This window comes from Bubalus kerabau, chromosome 1, assembly GCF_029407905.1.
Source record: "Bubalus kerabau isolate K-KA32 ecotype Philippines breed swamp buffalo chromosome 1, PCC_UOA_SB_1v2, whole genome shotgun sequence".
NCBI classification, from domain to species: domain Eukaryota; kingdom Metazoa; phylum Chordata; class Mammalia; order Artiodactyla; family Bovidae; genus Bubalus; species Bubalus kerabau.
Genome location: NC_073624.1, coordinates 57,568,693 through 57,590,840, shown reverse-complemented (window position 1 = coordinate 57,590,840; position 22,148 = coordinate 57,568,693). Strand labels below are relative to the sequence as shown.

The 22,148-nt window shown below is 42.8% G+C and overlaps 2 long non-coding RNA genes across 4 annotated transcripts; one reads left to right on the top strand and one right to left on the bottom strand.

The window, feature by feature from the left end:
- The first annotated feature begins 967 nt into the window (after window positions 1-967).
- LOC129649061 (uncharacterized) lies at window positions 968-21,388 on the top strand. 3 transcript variants are annotated; one of them, XR_008712951.1, is made up of 6 exons: window positions 968-1,561; window positions 2,754-2,896; window positions 3,346-3,428; window positions 4,732-4,955; window positions 15,581-15,659; window positions 17,509-21,388. It is a non-coding gene; the product is annotated as an uncharacterized LOC129649061 (long non-coding RNA). The 3 variants fall into 3 exon arrangements; XR_008712950.1 differs by having other exon boundaries at window positions 968-2,227; XR_008712952.1 differs by lacking the exon at window positions 968-1,561 and adding an exon at window positions 2,305-2,353.
- Window positions 2,361-9,971, bottom strand: LOC129649070 (uncharacterized). The gene is made up of 3 exons (XR_008712957.1): window positions 9,762-9,971; window positions 8,851-9,188; window positions 2,361-2,818 (listed from the first exon to the last, which is right to left on the bottom strand). It is a non-coding gene; the product is annotated as an uncharacterized LOC129649070 (long non-coding RNA).
- Window positions 21,389-22,148: the final 760 nt, after the last annotated feature.

The window sequence follows — 22,148 nt, the reverse complement described above, 5'->3', positions numbered from 1 at the left end:
ATGTCTAGGGATTTATAAGCAAAGATTCTCAGGAGAAGGTTTGAGCTGAAGTATTAACAAAAGAGATGATCACATCAAAATCAACATAAGGTTTCAGGGTATCGTCTATTCACCAGTCTCAACAGAGGGGTAATTCCATAATTATAATAAGGCAAAGTAAATTAAAGAGAGTAGTACTTAAATCTTGCCTGGAGAATCCCAGGGACGAGGGAGCCTGGTGGGCTGCCGTCTATGGGGTGGCATAGAGTCAGACACGACTGAAGCGACTTAGCGGCAGCAGCAGCAGCAATGCTTAGATAGCTGCAATACAGTTTCTTTGGAAATACCATTTGCAGAAATATCAACTGTTTTGGATCGCCCATGTCAATCTGTCATTCTCTAGTGAAGCTAATGTACATGCAGAAGTGTAACTCTATAGTAGGATTGCTGAAGCTGTGAAGTCTAGTTTTATGATTTGGTATTTGGGAGATTCAGTATGGACAAAGGACATTTACACTGCAATCATCACTTGGTTTCCTCTGCTTTTTATTAGCTCGTGTGACCTTCAGGAGATCACTTCACACCTCTCAGATTCAGTTCCCATACTGGTAAAATGTTGATAATAACATTCACAGAGTTCCTGTTATTGTACGTAGGAAACAAATATCTCTAAAGTTTCGCATGGGTTATTAACACAGTATAATATCACAATGTAACATTTATTGTGATCTGATTTTTATCAGTAACAAAGTCTGTATAAGCAGAAGTAGCTCTGATAAACACAGGCTGGGCAAATCAAACTGACCGCTGACATGATATGACAGGTGTTGGCATTTAGGGCCTTGGTAGGTCAGGACTTTTGCTCTCACATTTCTATTGGCTACAACTGTAGGGATGCTGAATCTAAGACTCAGGAACTCAAATCTGAATCACAATTATAATTTTAAATCTTTTGAACTTTGGTCTACTTAGAGCCGAGATGGTTCAGTACCTTAGAGAAATAAAATTCCAACACTTGGATTAAAGGACATTTAGAGCTTAACACTTGGATTAAGCTCTAGAGGACTGTGATTATGCTACAGTGAGTATTCAGAAAAACAAACACCTGAAGAGGATGAAGTTAAGGTCTAGTTGCCCTCTTTAATTCATGTTTCTACCCTCGATCACACCATAAGTCATTCTCCTTGACTGTACCTTGTGGCTCAGACCCCTCAGAATGTGAATCCACCCCTGAGTAGGAGACACAGAGCACCATGAGAACACGGAGATGGGACAGTCAGGCTAGGAAGACTTCCAGGAGGAGGTGAAACTTAAAACAGAGACTTAAGTGATGAGAAGGAGGTTTGCTCCACAATTACAGGGAGAGCAGAGAAACATTCCAGGCAAAGGGGACAATCTATGTGAGTGAGGGAATGGATGGATGGATGGATAAATAGATGGGTGGATACACAGATGGATACCCTAAGCTTAGAAATATAGATATCTCCTAAATATGACTAGAGTTCATGCTAGTTAACGGCGTATGCTGATTCTTCTCCCACTGGAGGTATCCTTGTGGCTCGAGGCATCCATTGTATGATTGGTGAGATCCCAGTTTGAATCCTGGTTGTGCTGGTTACTTATTCCCTATGTGGTTCAGAACTAGTTATTTAGTGCAACTTCTTGGGTCTCAAGCATCTCAGTTAAAAAATGAGGACATTAACATCCACCTCAAAGTTTTTTTCTTAGAACTAAATGACATTTTGTAAAGTTGTTAGCACAGTCCTTGGGATGAAGTAAATGCTGGGTTAATCGTGGCATTAACCATCATCAGCATCAACAACAGGTGATTTCCATCCAAGAAAAAGCAGTGTGTGACTGTAACAGCCACCTGAATAACATTTACAAACACCAGCGTGAGCCAGGTCATCTCAAAAGCAGAGATTTTGAAAAGAAATGCACAGTGCAGTCATCTGATGATCTTTGTTGGTCCAAACACACGATTCAGCCTTGAAAACAACAGGCTGGTTTGGGATCCTGGCTACTGACCCGGGGATGGGCGTCAGACGTGATGCATGGTGTAATAAGTACTTGGTTCCATCCCGGCAGTACAGAGAAACAAAATGGCTTCTCTGGAAAGAAATCGCAGTAATTGTTGTCATTTATAAGAGCTAACGCTTACAAAGTGGACTGTAGTTCTTGCCCTGCACAGAGAGTTAGAAAGAGAATCATTAGAATACTGTCTACCAGACTTACTGACTCTGTAAAGGTACTTAATGCCTCTTGAGTTTCTTCATCTTCAAAAAGGAGACACCCTCCCTGACTCCCAAGGTTGCTGTGAGCAGCAGACAAATGATGGAAAACAACAGGCAATCAGTCCCCATGATTAGTGGAGGTGCTGATACCCAACGGCATCCGATTCTTAGATGACTTGCTTTTCTGAGAGAGCAGAATGCTACCTGCCTATGATAAATATTTCAGAGATGCTGAATTATTTATTTATTATATACCTGGGTTTATAAGGAAGGAAATTGGTTCCTTTAAAATAATAACATTGATTGGGTTAAATAGCAGAGACAGCACTCTCCCATCCTTATTTACAGACTCTGGACCGAGTTCCAAGAGCACAGTGGCAGATTATGGATGTACCTGCTGACCTGCAGACAAATAGGAGGGTTAAAAGATCAATTAAATAATCTTAACTCGTGAGCAGCAGGGAAAATATTTCAGCTGAAACATTGATCGTCGTCCTGAAATGTACTACAGTGGAGCTAAACGGATTCATGTCTTCACAGGCAGTGGGCTTCCTGGCTTGTATCCCAGCCCCGGCGGCCTGTGACTGATGTAGGGCGGACAGAACCTAAGGATAGGAAAAGAGAAATGGATATGTGTTGAGCATATATTCTTGCCAGGCAGTCTACCTAGCCACTTCACCCAGGTAGGTCACTAAACATCTTTTAATATCTGGGAGGTTAAGTTCCTTGTTCCTTGCCTCCAGGTGATACAGCTAGTCAGAGGCAGGTGTCACCAAAACCAGGATTTACGTAGAGAATGGTCTCATGGACCCAGGGTGGGAGAAGGAGAGGGTGGGATGAGTTGAGAGAGTATCACTGACATATATACACCACCATCCGTGAGATAGGTGGCTACTGGGAAGTCAGTGTATAGCACAGGGAGCTCAGCTTGGTGCTCTGCGGTGACCTGGAGGGGTGGGATGGGAGTGGATAGGAGGGAGGCTCAAGATGGAGGGGATATATGTATACCTATGGCTGACTCATGTTGTACAGCAGGAACTAACACAACATTGTAAAGCAGTTATACCCCGATGTAATAAATAAATAATACAATCAGAATTTGACTCTCAGATCGGTGTTCTGTCACCACCAGCCTGACCATTCATTTCATCAGTCAACAAACATCCGCTGAGCTGCTTCCACGTGCCAGGCACTTGGGATGCAAAGGCACAGCAGGTAAGTTTTCTGCCCCCAAGGGTCTCACAGTCTGAAGAGGGAGACAGACAAGGGGGCTTCCAGTTTCCATGTGGGGTGGAGACGGTGGGACCAGAGGGCAATTTACTGTGATGCTTCAGGACTCCTCATTTGTGTGTGTCACTTCTAAATATTCACTCTTACACCTGTCTTTGTAATTTGTATTACTTTTCTTAAAGAGCATTCTCAAAATATATAAGCTTTGGAACTCAGTCCACCTGGATTCAGCCCTTAGCACAACACAGCAAACCCCGTAGACATGCACGTACAATATCTATATCTGCCCAGAAGGCTTCTAGAAGGTCGCCCTTGAAATGAGACTTAAGCACAAGAAGTACACAGTGAAGTGGAGGGCGGGGGATGGGATGGGCCTAGAGAACAGGACCTAGGAAAGCGGTGGTGAGGGAGTCAAAATAGCTCAATTTATCCAGGATGATGCAGGCTTGTGGGGAACGGTGTGTTGGCTATGGGGGCAGCTGATAGACAGTGGGGTGCTGGTGAGGGAGGGCAGGAGAGACTGTAAGGCCAGTGTGGGAAGGACTCCCATCCAGGATTTTATAGAACTTTAACTCTGATTTTTCATGCTAGAAGGAACAACTGAAGGATTTTTTGGATCCATTTTTTAGCATTAGATTTTAGAATCATCCATCTGATATCAAGACGCAGGATGACCTGGAGGCAGAGTGAGCAGCTGTTACCTAGGACTGTCCTGGTTTTAGCACCGAAGGTTCTCTGTCCTGGAACACCCCTCAGCCCCAGGGAAACCAGGACAGTGAACCACCTGACCTGGAAAAGGGTGGGCCCAAAGCCAGGAGAAACACTAAGGTGTGCTCAGCAAATATGCCTCCCATTACCCACCTGACAGCTCCACTTTGATGTCTAAATGGCATCATTAAATCAATGTGCTCAAAACCTCAGAGTGTTTCACTTGCTGTTCCCCAGGATAACCACACGGTTCACTCCTTCACCTCCCTCTGATGTTTATTCTGATCTTACCTTCTCAGCAAGGCCTCCCCCCAAATCCTCTTTTATTATTGCAGTCCCTATGCTTGACATTCCCTATCCTTGTTTTGGTTTTGTTCATAGTGCTCCACCACCACCCAATGAGCCCAACATATTGAATATTTACATTTTTTATGGTCAGTTTTTTTCCCACTATCAAAATCTTTCATGAAGGCGGGAATTTTGTTTGTTGTATTCATTGTCCAGGACAGTGTCTGGCATGTAGGACAGGTTCTTTGACTAAGTAAATTGAGTCTCCCTTGATTCATCCCTACTCTCTCAGGCCCTGCATCCAGTTCATCTGCAAATTCTGGTGACTGTCTGTTCATGGTATTTCCAGAATATGAGTTCTTAGCACCTCCACCACGCCTACCCAGGTCCAGGCCACGTCATCGCTCACGTGGATTGTTGCAAGAGCCTCCCTCCACAGGCTTCCCGTATCCAACCTTGCTTCTGAACAGCCTGTTCTCTGTTCTCAAATCAGCAGCCAGGGGATCCTGCTGAAATGTGAGTCTGATCACATTGCTCCATCATCTGCTCAGTTCCCCCTTTCCCCTTGCACTCCCTCGTCTCCTCTCCTTTGCTTCCTCTTCTTCCCTCCCTGCCATTGCCTCGTCTCAGGCCCACCTCTGTTTCTGGGAAGGCATCTTCTGATGTGTCCAGGTTCTGGCCCTTCCAGCCACACAGGCTCCCTTTGTGTGCCTCAAGCACACTTGGCCCCTCCTTTCCTGACCCAGGGTCTTCCTGCTGCTGCTAAGTTGCTTCAGTCATATCAGACTCTGTGCAACCCCATAGACGGCAGCCCACCAGGCTCCCCCATCCCTGGGATTCTCCAGGCAAGAACACTGGAGTGGGTTGCCATTTCCTTCTCCAATGCATTAAAGTGAAAAGTGAAAGTGAAGTCGCTCAGTCATGTCCGACTCTTTGCGACCCCATGAACTGCAGCCTACCAGGCTCCTCCGTCCATGGGGTTTTCCAGGCAAGACTTGTTGGGAAGGGAAAAAACCCAGAACCCAGGCTCATGACAAAAAAACTAACAAAAAAATTAATTTAAAGTAAGTAAAAGAGCTTTCATTTCATTTTTAAAATGCCTTTATGAACTAATTTTCTTTCCCTCTTGGAAAAGGCAGAAATGTGTGTTCTTGTCATATTGAGATAACTAATTACCCTCCTTGCTGGTAAAGACAGTAAAGTAGAAGCAGAATTTCAGAAAAATAGATTCTTTCCCTTTTTCTCTCTTTTCACTCACTGTATTTACCCACTTTCAGGAAGTAGAGGGTTTTGCTGCTCAAACTTTCTTCCTGTCTCTCAAGAAGCAAATCTCTTGGAAATTCTTTGCAAGAAGCCTGTTTGCTGCTAGAATGTGTTGAGAATATTGCTTCTTTCACAAGGTCTGTTTTGTATCTTTAATTCATAGGAGTTTTTTGTTTTTGGTTTTTTTTTCTGTTCACCCCCTCCCACTTCTCCCTACTTTTCCCCTTGGATTTTCCATGTGCTTCCTTCTTTGTGTCTTTCAGATGGTCACATGTTCAAACTTTCTGTGTACTCATTTGCCATGCAGTTACACATGCATCATCTCATTTAAATCTTCAAAAGCACCCTGTGAGGTGCTATTATTATTATTCTCTTTTACACACAAGGAAGCTGATGCCTCAGAGCTAAGTAGTGTGGTGAGAGCTGTCAGTACCCCATCCCATGCCACCAATGCAATGGGCACTGGTTGGCTTCCCACCGCCAAGGTCTATATATGTTTCTTTGGCCCCAGAAGAGGCCAGATGTGCTGGGGAATATGCCCATTCCCCATTCCAACACACCCCCTCCATGGCAGCCTTTACCCAATGACTGATGGAGTTGGTGTATAAATATCACAGCTTCCCTGGTCCTTGGCTGGGAGAGAACTGAGGGGCAATTTCTAGGCTGGTTTCAGAGACTCCTAGCAGGATTGTGCTCCATAGTTATCTGTCTGGTTAAAGAACCTTCTGTTGGCTACATCTACTTCTCTCGCTCTTCCCCTACTGGAGTTTCCTGGAATCACTTCCTAGATATGTGTCTGCACTGGAATCCTTATCTCAGGGTCTGCTTCTAGGGGAACCAAAGATAGATCTTTGCCTGAGATTGTATAGTTACCAGATGGCAGGGATGAACTGCAGACTCAAATCTGTGTGATTCTAGAGCTTGTGTGTTTCATCATGATGTTCTAATCCCTTCCTTCTCTTTAAGAATTTTTTTAAATTTCTATCACTTGTAGTGGTGATAACTTTTTTTCCTAATGTGTCAAATTATAGCAAACAATACTTTAAAAAACCATCTTGATAAATCAATTGGGAAATGTTAACATTTTTTTTAGATTGAAAATTTAGTTTTATAATGACAAACTATAAGCTATAAAAGGACAAGTTCCCACAAGTCCACAACCTAGCATTAATGGGGACCATATGATATGAGTCATGATGAGAAGAAGAGCGAGAATGGATTGATAATAAGTTAGGAGTACTTTGTTAAGTTAAAAATGAATTTACTGGAAGGTCTTGGTTAGATTGGAGCTTCCCAGATGGCTCAGTGTTAAATAATTTGCCTGCTAGTGCAGAGACACAAGAGATGTAATTTCAGTTCTTGGGTTGGGAAGATGTCCTGAAGTGGGGAATGACAACACACTCCAGTATTCTCGCCTGGAGAATACCATGGACAGAGGAGCTTGGCAGGCTACAGTCCATGGAGTCGCAAAGAGTCACACGACTGAGCACGCACGTACTTGGTTAGATTAGGGACTTGAAAGAAGAGCTGGATAGTCAAGTTCCAGAAAGGACAGACAGGACAGCTTTTGGGAACCAGGGACCCAAAGCTATTGGACAGTATTTTCTGGGAACCATAGTCAAGTCGATTAAGCTTCAGTTCATCTTGGAGAAGACTAATCCCAGGGTCAGATGGTGTGACTGGCTGAGCAGAGACAGTGGGCGGGGAGCACTTTGACTGATACAAGCAATGGGGGAGATGCTCTTTCCCCTACAAAAAAATTAGCTGGCTGCTTTAGAAAAGGAGGAGTGGGTTTCTGTGCTGTAAAGACGACAATATCCTTGTGAAAGAGAAGGGGAAATGTCTGCTGAGGAAGGAAGGAGAAGGGGGAAGCAACAGCACACAGAGGAAATATTTAATACATGAGGTGTCTGCAAAGAGAAGCAACTGTGGATATTCCCAGCTGCCGACAGGGTCCTTGCCATGTCTAGTCCCTTTTGAGGTAATCTACTATTCTCCTTTTCATTCCTTCCACCCTAGACATATTGGGTTTCTGGTGTTCCTCGATCACATGAGATACAGTCCTCCTCAAGACATCTCTACTTGCTGTTCCAATTTCTGGAACAGTATTCCCTCAACTTCAGCATGGCTATTCCCTTATCTCCTTCAGGTGTTTGTTCAAATTTCATCTTCAAAGGGCTGCCTTCCCTGATCACCCATTCCCTCCTCCCCTCCCCACCTTCTCTGCCTTATTTATCTATGTACATTGGATATTATTACCATCTCACATTATGTTTTTATTTGCATAATATATGTGTTCCTTCATGGGAATAAAAATTCCATGAGGGCAGAGGCTTGGTAACCCCAGTTCCTAGAATGTTCCTGATATGTTGCAGGTGTTTGATAGATATTTGTTGAAACAATGAATGGTTTCTCTTCTCTTCCTCCGGTAAGGCTATCAAGTGTAAACATAGGGTTTCAAAACGATTGACAGAGGCAAGCCTGAAATGAAGTCCTAGGGCAGGCAAGAGGGGCACCAAAGATGTCCCACAGAGACATCTGTGGGAAATATGCCTGGAAGATTCTCTGCCCCTCCAACCACTACACATGACGGGGACATGGGGATTCTGGCTTCAGAGGGAATTCCTGTTTCTATACATCATTACTCTTTCAATGTTTTAAGTGATTCCTGTTAAAGTCTAGTTTCATAACCTTGTGATCATTGTACGCTTACAGTGATAATCCCAAGAGGAGTGGTAATGGCACCCCACTCCAGTACTCTTGCCTGGAAAATCCCATGGATGGAGGAGCCTGGTGGGCTGCAGTCCATGGGGTTGCTACAAGTTGGACACGACTGAGTGACTTCACTTTCACTTTTCACTTTCATGCATTGGAGGAGGAAATAGCAACCCACTCCAGAATTCTTGCCTGGAGAATCCCAGAGACGGGGGAGCCTGGTGGGCTGCCGTCTATGGGGTCGCACAGAGTCAGACACGACTAAAGTGACTTAGCAGCAGTAGGAGCTCTGGGAAAATGGGAAGACAAGTCAGCAAAGAAGTGAAATTAATTAACTGAGAAATGTATCAAAGTGTAACTTTGTTTACTTTGTTTGTTTGTTTACTTTGTTAAAAAGTAAACCTTGTTTACTCAGATAAAAAACAATCCTTACCAATCTTGAAGATCCACTTTCTGTGCAGTTTCTGTGGGTCTCTTTTATCTTGAAAGTGTTAGTTCCTCTGTCATGTCTGACTCTTTGAGACTCCATGGACTGTAGCCCCCAGGCTGTTTTGTCCATGGAATTCTCCAGGCAAAAATACTGGAGTGGGTAGCCAATCCCATCTCCAGAGGATCTTCCCAACCAAGGGATTGAACCTGGGTCTCGTGTGTTGCAGGCAGACTCTTTGCCTTCTAAGCCACCAGGAAAGTTGACTTACATTTCTTATTTTCTAAATCACCAGACGGCAGTATTAAATGTTTGTTGATGTTGTTGCTGATTTAGGTACAATTCTGCAAAATAATGTTTGAGTTAAATACATCTCCAACTCTAATACCAAGTTTTCTGAGGATTAATTAACAGTGAATTAGCTGAAGTCTAAGGAATGATGAAAGACAAGTATATATCATCAAAAATTGATCTAATGACCACAAAGACATAAGAGCTAACACATATGGAACACTTAAAATGTACCAGGCACTATGCTATGTAGATATGGTAGAGAGAAATGATCTCATTTAGCTCAAAAGACATTCCAGTTTCAAATCTACAAACATTTATTTGGCCCATGTGCCAGGCAATGGATATATAAAGAGAAATTATAATTTCTGTCTTCAGTTTTCTTTTGTGTTAGATTAATTTCTTTGATGTCAGTGAAATACCATGGAGAAATCTCTGTAAGTGTGAAGATGTGTGTGCCCCAATTATCTTCATTGGGGCACACAAAGACCTTCACACTGGCTTCACACCTACCCATCTTCCTTGCTACATTGACTATTATCTCCTCAAATTATGTCCTAACCCTACTCATTTCTCCAAATAAGCCACAAGATATCACATCCTTAGGTCTTTGTACATGTTCTTACCTTTGCTTTAAATTCTCTCATCTGTCAGCTGAATTTCAAATGCCCTTCAAAACCCATTTCACACATCAACTCTTCCATGAGGGTGTCTTTAGAAGCTCCTCACCCACCTCATCTCTAGGATCAAGAGCTGGCCAATGGTTGTGCGTGTCTTTTGCATTTACCTTCCCAGTGTCCAGTCTGCCTTCTTTTGCTAACAGCACCCCACTTTTCACTAAGGAAGTCACTCCTCCCACTTTTCATCCATAAGGCTTGGGTGGGACTGATCCCACCTCCACCTCCACCTGGGAGTGGGTGGTTGAGCTTAAAGTCCCAGTTTAGAGGCTGGAGAGTGGTTCAGGGATGGGCACATGACTCACCTGGACCGCAGAAGACCAGCCTCAGCACTTCTGCCAGAGCTGTTGAGAAAGAGGCTCCTTATTTCAGCTGAGGTTGTTAAATTAGCAGACAAAGCTGGGGGCCGTCTTTGGGCCATGTGAAAGGAGCCTGTCAGAGGAAAGCAAGAGAGGGAGAGAGAGAGTTCTAAAGATGCAGACCCAGCTTTGGAATGTCTGAAAAATTTACCTCTAGATAGCTTAGCAATTTATTGTTAGGTAAATGAATGAATGAATCAATAAATTTTCCCTGTGCTTTAAACTCATCTGAGTTGGGTTTCAGTTATCTGTAATAGGAAGGATTCTATGAAATGGACCCTTTCTCATTGTTATATGATAGATAGGTAGATAGATAGATGATAGAGAGATAGCAACAGATAGATGAATAGACAGATCATGTAAACTGTGAGGATTTTAAGGAAGGAACTTGTCCCTCAGTGAATCTTTAATACTAGCATAGTGCTCACTGAATGAACAAAGGAATGAATTTTCTTTAATAACGACATAGAATGCTGCAGAATTTTAAATAGACATAGATAATCCCAAGGATTTTCTGAGTCATGCTTAGCGCATTTATGTCATAGCGGTGATGACTTATAAAGAATAACCCTCAAACCCTCCTGGGAGAAAGGATTCAGCTGGCTATACTATCATTCTGATACAATTCTTTTGATAAAGGACAAAAATCCCGCTTTAGAAAATTACTGTACTGTATGATATGGGCCAGAGTTAAATATCGTAATAAAGTGTATATGGTGTTTGCTATGGACCAGGCTCTGCTTCAGGTGCTTTGCAAGTTTTAAATCACTTGATCCTCACAACAAGTTTATAAGATAGATACAATTATTACCTCCATTTACATCTTGGAAAACAGAGGTGTAAGGAGGTTTACAACCCCAGATCTCACAGATGGCACCTGGCCAGCGCTCCCTGCAGTGAGGGATCCAGTAGAGGCTGGTAAGGGATGAGTCAAGAAAGGCACCTAGAAAATGTCTTAGCGGAAAGGAAGGAGAGGAATAAAAGAGAAGGCTTCATTTGATAGCAAGAACAATGCAGAGGTCCAGATTCTGTTTCACTTAAAAATTCAGTGCTAGCTTTTTTCAAAATAAGCAATGAGAAGTTTGTAATGAAACCTCCCCTTCAGGGTCGAGCCTCTATAGTGACTGCTTACTGTGAGCAAAGCTCTGTGTCTAGTGTTTGTATGTTGTGGTGGAGAAGATTAATTTCTCCTCAATATCTGTTATTCATTTCATCCATATTAAAAGAAATTGTGTTTTTTAGCTATGTGTGCGGCTGGCTGGAATAAAATAAATTCCAGTTTCCTTTGCAGTTAGGATGGCCATATGGTTAAGTTCTGGCCAATGGGATGTAAGCATGTGTCATGTGTAATGTTTACGTGTCATGTGTAATGTGTCATGAGCAATGTTTGGGAAGTGTCCCAAAAGGAGGGAGGCAGGCATGCATCCCTCTTGCTGGCTGTACTGTGTACATTATATTGTGATTTATAATAAATATATATTTGGTCTTTGTTCTAGTTTCTGGCATAGAACTCCTAAAACCCTTGGAATTTTGTAAGTGATGAGAGCACTAAAAAGTCTTCTATTATGTTAATGAGGTGATATTTAGAGGCATCTAGGCATGGGAGCATTTTATGGCCCAGGATGAACCATTTGGTGCCAAGATTATCCCAAAATGCATCTTATGGGCGAGGGCCCTGGTGCCATTCTGAGTTTTAAGACATTCCTTTGGAGAAGGAAATGGCGATCCACTTCAGAACTATTGCCTGGAGAATCCCATGGACAGAGGAGCCTGGTAGGCTACAGTCCATGGCATTGCAAAGAGTCAGACACGACTGAGTGACTTCACTTTCACAGGCATGGGAGCCAGGGTTGGAACTTTCAGCCCCATTTCCCTGACCTCAGGGGAGAAGGGTGGGGCTAGAGGTTGGAATCAGTGTCCAGTGTTTTAATCAGTCATGCCTCTGGAATGAAGCCTTCATAAAAACCCAGAAGGACAGGGTTTGGAGAGCTTCCAGGATGGTGAACAGGTGGAGGTGCTGGGAGAGATCCTGTGACCCCAAACCCCTTCCCCATACCTTGCCCTGTGCATATCTTACATAAGTTATAGCCTTTTATAATCAACTGGTCATCTAGTCAGTAAAATGTTTCCCTGAGTTCTGTGAGCAAATAATTGAGTCTAGGAAAGGGTTGTGGGAACTTCTGGTTAATCACCAGTCAGTCAGAAGCACTGGTGTGGATCTGATCTTGATGTGGCTGTTGGCATCTGATGTGAAGGGCAGTCCTGTGGGGTGGAGCCCTGAACCTATGATGTCTGATTCTCTCTCCTGGTGGACAGCATCAGTGTTGAGTTCAACTGTGGCCCCCAGCTAGTGTCCGAGAACTGCTTTGTGCTACAGGGATCTCTCCCCTGACTGGAATTTGGTGCAGAACCTTTAGATACTCGAGCAGCTATCCTGACCATGATATTTGGTGCCGTGTATTAGGATGGCACCATGGAACAACAGACTGGTTCCAAATAGGAAAAGGAGTTCGTCAAGGCTGTATATTGTCACCCTGCTTATTTAACTTCTATGCAGAGTACATCATGAGAAACACTGGGCTGGAAGAAACACAAGCTGGAATCAAGATTGCAGGGAGAAATATCAATAACCTCAGATATGCAGATGACACCACCCTTATGGCAGAAAGTCAAGAGGAACTCAAAAGCCTCTTGATGAAAGTGAAAGTGGAGAGTGAAAAAGTTGGCTTAAAGCTCAACATTCAGAAAACGAAGATCATGGCATCCGGTCCCACCATTTCATGGGAAATAGATGGGGAAACAGTGGAAACAGTGTCAGACTTTATTTTTCTGGGCTCCAAAATCACTACAGATGGTGACTGCAGCCATGAAATTAAAAGACTTACTCCTTGGAAGGAAGGTTATGACCAACCTAGATAGCGTATTCAAAAGCAGAGACATTACTTTGCCAACAAAGGTTTGTCTAGTCAAGGCTATGGTTTTTCCAGTGGTCATGTATGGATGTGAGAGTTGGACTGTGAAGAAGGCTGAGTGCCAAAGAATTGATGCTTTTGTACTGTGGTGTTGGAGAAGACTCTTGAGAGTCCCTTGGACTGCAAGGAGATCCAACCAGTCCATTCTGAAGGAGATCAGCCCTGGGATTTCTTTGGAAGGAATGATGCTAAAGCTGAAACTCCAGTACTTTGGCCACCTCATGCGAAGAGTTGACTCATTGGAAAAGACTCTGATGCTGGGAGGGATTGGGGGCAGGAGGAGAAGGGGACGACAGAGGATGAGATGGCTGGATGGCATCACTGACTCGATGAATGTGAGTCTCAGTGAACTCCGGGAGTTGGTGATGGACAGGGAGGCCTGGTGTGCTGCGATTCATGGGGTCGCAAAGAGTCGGACACGACTAAGTGACTGATCTGATCTGATCTGATCTGATTAGGATGGCAGTCACACATGCTGAGCTGCTTCTACTAAATTCACCAGTTATGGAAGTCACTCCTCCCCACCTTGGGGATCACAGACTCTAATGGAAGTTCTCCAAATGGAAACAAGAGGAATGGGAAATTGCATTACATAACAGAATATTTTTTGTTGATCTCAGTTTTACTTTGGGAAACTAAAGTTAGGTAATGTAAGTGTAATGCTAGGACTTCAGTTCAAATCGGCCTGATTCTCAAACTGGTGAGCTCCTCCACTATCTAGACTGCACAGCTTCCTATTACTCACAGTAGTGAGCTGGTAAAGACAACAACCAGCTGGGATGAGAGGAAAGACACTGAATTGTAGTGTTTGCCAACCTCCATGGTGTAAAGATTCCCACCAGGCCCATTTCAAGCTACCAGTAATTCAAAAATGGACCTGCAAAATTCCTGAAATTCTATCTGTCCCCCTGAGCCCAGGTGAGCCGGCTCCAGAACTTCTGGTGTGTACTTAGCTGAGCCTGAGAGAAGGCGCTCCAGGCAAACTGCAGGTTGTCTCCAACTGTCCTTCTGTACATTTAGGCTGTGCAGCTTTGGGTCAATTAGGATAACAGCCATCCAGAGCAAGCAGAACACCTGGGGAGCCCTCCCCCCTCACCCCAGTGATGCTGGGCATGAAGTGATTAAAGAGTAACTGCATGACCTGGGGCCCCTGAGGGACGTTAGGGGAGCTTCATAGGAAGTGACGTGGATGCCCTGTTCTTTCTGATGGGTGATCCATTTTCAGAAAGATCTGGCCAACAGGATTCTCAAGGGCTCCTCTAGCTGACAAAATGCCTACAATACCATTGCTGGAGCCAGGGGAAGATAGCTCTGCAGAGAGAAGCAGGACTGGAGCACTTGGGTTCAAGAGAGAGAGAGAAAGCTCTGTGGTCACAAATCCACAAGCAGCATCTGGCAAGGCAAGTTGGACGGACTCTGATGCTTCCTCCTGTAGTCAGTGGGTACAATAAGAGCCGTAATTTGAGCAAGTGCTGGAGGAAAGCTAAGAGGCTTTAATAGGGTGTCTGTGGTGACAAGGGCAACGCAGGACACACAGCTGAGGGTTTGGACAAACCCGCCCCCAGAAAGTTCTCTTACCACATCCTTAGGAGGAAGGCTGGAAACTCTTATTGGAACCCACTGTACATCCTTGGTAGCGTGAGGATGGTGAGTTTATACCACATCTATTAATAGTTCTCCTGACAGAGTGGGTTCAGTGACGCTCAATAAATCATTTTGTTAACTGCATGAATTCCCGAGCTAAAGAAGGCCTTTGGCTTTGTGGAATAAGGATGTCCATCCTGGAGGGCCCTGTTTGAGAATGAGTGTCAAGGTTCTGCACATGAGCCAAAACAGGCCATCAGACCCCTCCTAGAATTCTCGCTTGCCCAAGCCTTCACCTGTCATTACGTAAGGGGGACGTGTTGACCTAGCTCTGCTTTCTTTCGTGTCTCTCTGCTCCCTGAGAAAAATCTGTTCTAACGTCCTAATGTTTTCAATCCAGCTCACTTGTTTTGAATTTGTTTTATTACTCCCAAGGTTAAATCACAAAACGCGCACTCCTCTGTGTAGATTCTCTTTTTCTGGTGGTAGCATTGTGTTTCTCCAGGGACAGAATTGTAGACATTTCACATGGAGGTATTGGCAAGTGAGGGTCTTGCCTGCTCCTTGAGTATCACTGTTATATGGTCAGGCCACCCAAGATGGCTATACCCTTGTTCTCTGTACATCCCCTGCTCCACCAGTACCTGCCTCACCTAGACCCTAATCACCCAATGGACCTTCCTACGTACTTGCTCCTGGCCCCAGCTGGTCATTGTTCTAACTCTAGATCGGAGCATATCCAATATGATAGCCTGATGATGAGGAGTGTGCCCCTGTGCCAATTTCCCTGGTAACCGAAGAACCAACCTCAAGTCAATTCCCTCTATAACTGGTAACCTCTCCCTGCCCCCAGGAGAGAAGAATGCCACCATGCCCTGTCTGCCATCTACCGCACATAATGGGATGTTGCTCCAGGACCTTACTTCAGACATGTAAGATCCCCCATCCCCCATTAAACCACTGATGTCTCTCTTGATGACTCTGGGCTCTTTCTTTGATCTGAAGCTAGGCAAGGTCAGGCCTTGCAGACCTGTGGTGTGCAGCCCAACAAGTATGGACTCAGGTGTTTTGTTTTAAAGTTCGATGCTTCTCTGTCCTTTTGATATAGCTGAATTCACCTTTGAGCACCTCCTGGCTGTCTGCCACAAGATGTTTCCATATTACCTTTTACCTTCCCTGCCCCAGACCTGGAGCCAGCCATGTCTGCAAGAAGCCCTAGTTTCTTTAAGTGGGAAATGTTATTTGGAAACAAAGAACCGAGTTTGAGGTATGCTCATTACTACTGGAATATCATTGCCTCTGGCCCCTTTTTATAGACAGAACTAGAAGAAAAATTCAATGATGAATTAATAATGCTTCCTCAATTCAAATGAAACACAGCCCCAAGCCTTAATTTCCCCATTTCATATATGCATTTTTACCTGTTTATACTATTATACAATAAACACAGTGTAATTTCAGAAATACAACATTACCAATTCTGAACCTATTAAATAAAGTTCAAGATGTCTTTGCATTTCTCTTGATTTTAAGATTTATTCTATTAAGGATGTACAATCTTAGTGCTATGTGTAAAAGGTATTTGAATAATTTTTCTGTGTGACTATGTTATCTATCTAGAATATATTAATATTCACTTCTTTATTAATGTTAAGATTTTATTCCCTGGTGGCTCAGATGGTAAAGCATCTCCTACAATGTGGGAGACCTGGGTTCAATCCCTGGGTTGGGAAAATCTCCTGGAGAAGGAAATGGCAACCCATTCCAGTTTTCTTGCCTGGAAAATCCCATGGACGGAGGAGCCTGGTGGGCTACAGTCCATGGGGTTAAAAAGACTTGGACAGGACTGAGCGACTTCACTTTCACTTTCAAGGTTTTATTTTATCTTTCTTTTTACTTAATTTTATGTTTGAATATGTAAAATAGTTACATCATTTAAAAGTTAAGACTAGTAAAAAAGTTCTAATAAGAGAAATCGTGCTTGTACCCCTACACCCACCCCCTATAGGCAGTTATATTCATTAGCTTCAGATTTATTGTTCTTGATTTTCTTTTTGCAAAAATAAGGGTATATATTTTCTTTCTCTACAAAAGAGCATAAAATGAGCCTTCTTTTGCACCTTGCTTCTTGTCACTTGACAATATATTCTGCAGATTACTCCATATTAGTTTATAGAGATCTTTCTCATCCTTTTTGATAGCTGCATAGTATTCTATTGTACAGATATACTGTAATTTATCTGTAATGCCCTATGGATGGGCATTAGAGAAGGGAATGGCAACCCACTCCAGCATTCTTGCCTGAAGAATCCCATGGACAGAGGAACCTGGCAAGATACAGACCATGGGGTCACAAACAATCACACACGACTGAGCAACTAACACACCCACACACACATGAATGGGCAGATGGATAATTCCTAATAATTTATTACAAATAATGTCATGAATAACTTTTGTGTGTGTGAAGGTATATTTTCAGAGTAAATTTTCAGCAGTGAGACTGATGGCTTAAAGGGTTGATGCACATGTAATTTTGCTAGAAAATAGCAAATTTCCCTTCAAATGGGCTGTACCATTTTGCCTTCTCACCAGCAATATATGAAAGTGCTTTTTCTCCCATTGTCTGGCCATTAAGGATATCATTAAAGTCTTAACTTTTTTGTCAGATAGTTAAGAAATGGTATCTCAGTATAATTTTAATTTGTATTTCTCTTATTATAAGTGAAATTGAGCATTATTAATATATATATAAAAGGCCATGTGTGTATCTTTTTCCAGGAACTACCTGCTCATATCTTTTACTATCTGCTGCTGCTGCTGCTGCTAAGTCGCTTCAGTCGTGTCCCACTCTGTGCGACCCCATAGACGGCAGCCCACCAGGCTCCCCCGTCCCTGGGATTCTCCAGGCAAGAACACTGGAGTGGGTTGCCATTTCCTTCTCCGATGCATGAAAGTGAAAAGTGAAAGGGAAGTCGCTCAGTCGTGTCCGACCCTCAGCGACCCCATGGACTCCAGCCTTCCTGGCTCCTCCATCCATGGGATTTTCCAAGCAAGAGTACTGGAGTGGGGTGCCATTGCCTTCTCTGCTTTTACTATCTAGTAGGTTTTTAATGCATACTCTAAAAATCATCAAATTCTAGTTATAATATCGGAGTTTACAAAAGAATTTCACAAGTTATCTTTTTGATCCTGAAAGATTTTGAAAACCTCAGATGGAATAAGGACAGAACTGTTGAACTAGAACAGTTTCAAGGTAGTCTCATTAATCTGGAAAATACAGAGTACCTGCAACTATATGCATACTATCTTGTCTGATGCTTTTAGAAACCATGAGCAGAATATTTCATGTAGAAGATTATTAACACCGGCTGAGAGCAACTTGTCAGATGTTCATAATCATTTAATAAATATTCTCAGAAGTCCAACGTTGTCAAGTAAAGCCTAACTTGCTTCCTGCTTACAGCCGCACCTAAAAAGAGCCCTGAGGTGGAAATAGGGCCTGGCAGAATAGCAGCTACACACATCCAAAACATCACAGTTCAATGGGTTTGTTCATGTGGCTACTTTCATGGTTTGCTTTTGAATTTTTGCTTTTATTTCTCTTCTTATTCAGAAAGTGACTTGAACTCTCCCCAGTATCTCCAATGATTGCTAAGTCCAGACATTTTTCTTAAGAGGTTCCCTGCCAGGAATCTTTCATTTAGCAAACCATACCACTAAAGGCAAGAGGGGTTGATTTATTGGAATTACTGCTTGGCAAAGGCTGAAGAGTCAACTCTGCCACACTCTGACCCAGGGAAAGATTTTTGGAAAATAAGGATCATTTTCTTCGGTTGGAATAAAACCACTCTGCAAGGAATCAAATTGGCCTTCTGTCAGTGTGATCTTCATAACTCAAGAGAAAGAGGCATGTGCTCTGTCCACAAATGGAGTTGGCCAAGCAAACTGGAGAAGGGTGGGAAGTGGAAAGAACCTCACCAGCTTCCCTATTGAACTGAAAATCCCCTCAAGGAAGTAAAGTGAGAGAGGGAGCACTCATCTCTAGTCTCTAAGCTGCTCTCACTCATGGGCAGGAAGAAAGAATATCTTGTCTCCATTAGAACAGTCCTCTGAGATCCTGCCTGAAATGCACACGTGGCTGAATTGGAGGAGAATGAATGACTCAGAATTTCTTGAAGGATGCAAAACACTTACTCTCCAGGGCATTCTCTTGACTAAAGCTGAAGTCAGAAAAGACAAACCATAGTTACCACGTGAAGGTAAACGCTGACCACAGTGGGTAAAGTGCTTGATGCCTCAGAATTCCTACAGGACAGATTTGAAGGTGACAAGGGTAGCTGCCAGGGCTTATAACACACACAGAGAGAAGACACAGAGTGCTATACGAGATTAAGAGGTGGATGCAGGAGAATTCATATATTTTGATTAAGGTGTAATTTATAAACAAGAAAATATACACATTTTAAATGTACACTTTGAAGAGTTTTGACAGCCTGCCACCACTACTACCAAGATATAAGACATTTCTATCATCTGCAAAGTGTCCCTTTTTGCCCCTTCCCATTCCTGGGCTCAGGTAACCACTGATGTGCATTCTGTTGCTTGAGATGAAACTGAACTTTCCTGTGAGATTCATGTAAGTGGAATCATGCAGTATTTGCTCATTTGTGTCATGCTTCCTTCACTCAGCATAATAGTTTGGGATTCATTCATGCTTCTGCTTATACCAGCTGTTCTTTTTTTTCATCCTTTGGGTGTCCCACTCTCTCCTTCCCATACTGCGTCCTAAGTCTATTCTCTGTGTTTGTGTTTCCATGTCTGCCCAAGAAATAGGTTCATCAGTAGCATCTTTCTAGATTCCATATGCATGTATTAATATACAAAATGTATCTTTCTCTTTCTGACTTGACATCACTCTATATAATAGGCTCTGGGTTTATCTACCTCATTAGGACTGACTTTCTGTTTTATAGCTTAGTAAATATTTCAGGGGATATATATACCACAATTTCTGTATCCATTCATCTGTCAGTGGGCATCTAGATTGTTTCATAAACTGGCTATTGTAAAAAGTGCTAGAATGAACGTTGGAGTACATGTGTCTCTTTCAGTTATGATTTTCTCAGAGTATATGCCCAGTAGTGGTATTGTTGGTAGTTCTATTCCTAATAATGAGTGATATTGAGTATCTTTTCATGTGTTTGTTGGCCATCTGTATGCTAAATTACTTTCTATTTACTTTCTTTCCCCATAAATCTGCAACTGGTGAAATTGTAGAGAAGGAATTTGGGGGTAGGTAACTTCTAGTTTTGGCTATAAATATTTGTCAATAAATGTCTGTCAATAAACTGAAATTCACATAGTATTCCAAGACAACTCTTGAACAATTTGTTTCAACTTCCTTCATCACTGTGTAAACAGTGACCTAATCATACTCTGTAAATGGTTATTGCCCAAGTGCTAAAATAATATATCTGTGGGTCAGCTGGACAGACCATGGCCTTGATGAACACTTGCTTTGTTCCCTTTACTGTAGTAGCAGCTAGGAATATGAAGTGAAGAGACTCACTACTTCCTGGTCACAGAAGCTGGGAGATAATAGTGACTATTTCCTTGGAGGAGCTGTTTTTCTGTTGGTGTTGCCAGGAAGTAAGCCCTTTCTTTCCAAAATGATGAAGATTCCTGAGGTAGATAATGGATCAATGTATAGATGGTTAATGGCTGAATGAAAGGATAACCAGCCAGCCAGAGAAGCTTTTATCTATTCATCCATAAGATAACTAGATGAAGGAGATATGGAAAGAGTCTGCATTGAAAGGGAAGGAGTAAAAGGCAAGAGATAACCATTGATGTTAGCAGATAAGAAAAGGAGAAATAGAAGCACATAGAAGAAGCTATTTACAGCAGGGGGCCACACGCCCCTGTCAATATATATGACCACAGGGACTATGAAAGGGTGAAGTTGTTGCGAGCTAGTTTAGCAGCTGGCCTTGCTGTACAGTCTCTGATGACAGGGTGATGGGCAAGGTCCCAAGGCAAGAGAGACAAGTACCATTGCTGGTCCTCTCCCCTCTGGACGCCATTCTCCTCATTGTATCCAGTTGTCTCCTGGGCAAATGGAATGGAATCTTCATTATACCCAGTACACATTTCCTATTTATTGAGATATAATTCATATAATATAAAACAGGCCCTTTAAATGTATACAGTTCAGAGATTTTTAGTACAGAGACCTGTGTAAACATCACCACTACCTAAATCCAGCACATTTTTAGCACCCCAAGAAGAAACCCCATATCTGTTATCAGTCACTCCCCATTCCTTTCTTCCCCAAGCCCTCAGTGACCGCTATCAACTTTTATGTTTTTAAGATTTTGTAATTCAATAGTTTTAGGATTACGTGAGTCTGAGTGAACTCCGGGAGTTGGTGATGGACAGGGAAGCCCGGCCTGCTGCGATTCATGGGGTCGCAAAGAGTCGGACACGACTGAGTGACTGAACTGAACTGAACTGAGGATTATATCAAAATTGAGAGAAATGTACAGATTTTCCATATGCTTTCTGACCCCATATGTGCATAGCTCCACTATTATCAGTACTGCTTACCAGAATGATCCTTTTGTTGTTATTGTTAAATAAAGGAAGAACCTATACTGATCATCCAGAGTCCATAGTTTACTTTTTGGTTTACTCTTGGTATTGTGTATTCTGTGGATTTGGACAAGTGTATAATAAACAAATGGGCTTCCCACATGGTGCTAGTGGTAAAGAACCTGCCTGCCAGTGCAGCAGATGTAAGAGACGTGAGTTTGATCCCTGGGTCGGGAAGATCCCCTGGAGGAAGGCATGGCAACCCACTCCAGTGTTCTTGCCTGGAGAATCCCGTGGACAGAGGAGCCTGGTAGGCTATGGTCCATAGGGTCGCAAAGTGTCAGACACGACTGAAGCAACTTAGCACGCACATACATAATAACGTATATCTATCATTATAACATCGTACAGAGTATTTTCACTGCCCTAAAAGTCCTCTGTGTTCTGCCTGTTTATCTTCTCCTCCTACAACCTCTGTCACCGCCCTCCCCAAGCTACTCTCTGTCTCTATGGATTTGCCTGTTCTGGGGTTTTCCTATAAATTGAGTCAAACACGTGGCCTTTTGTATCTGGCTTCTTTCACCTAGAATAAATAATATGTATTTTTTTCTTTCTTTTTTAATTAATAAATTTTAAATCTTAGAGCAATTTTAGTGTACAGAAAAACTGAGCAAAGGTTCACGTGCCTACTTTCCCCACCCCTTACACAGAGCTCCCTATTGCTTTTTTTCCACCATCTCAATCATTTTTTAGATGTACAATTCAATAGTCGGCTATATTGCCATTGTTGTGCCAGTACACTGGTTTACTTTAAAAAGAGAGGTTGA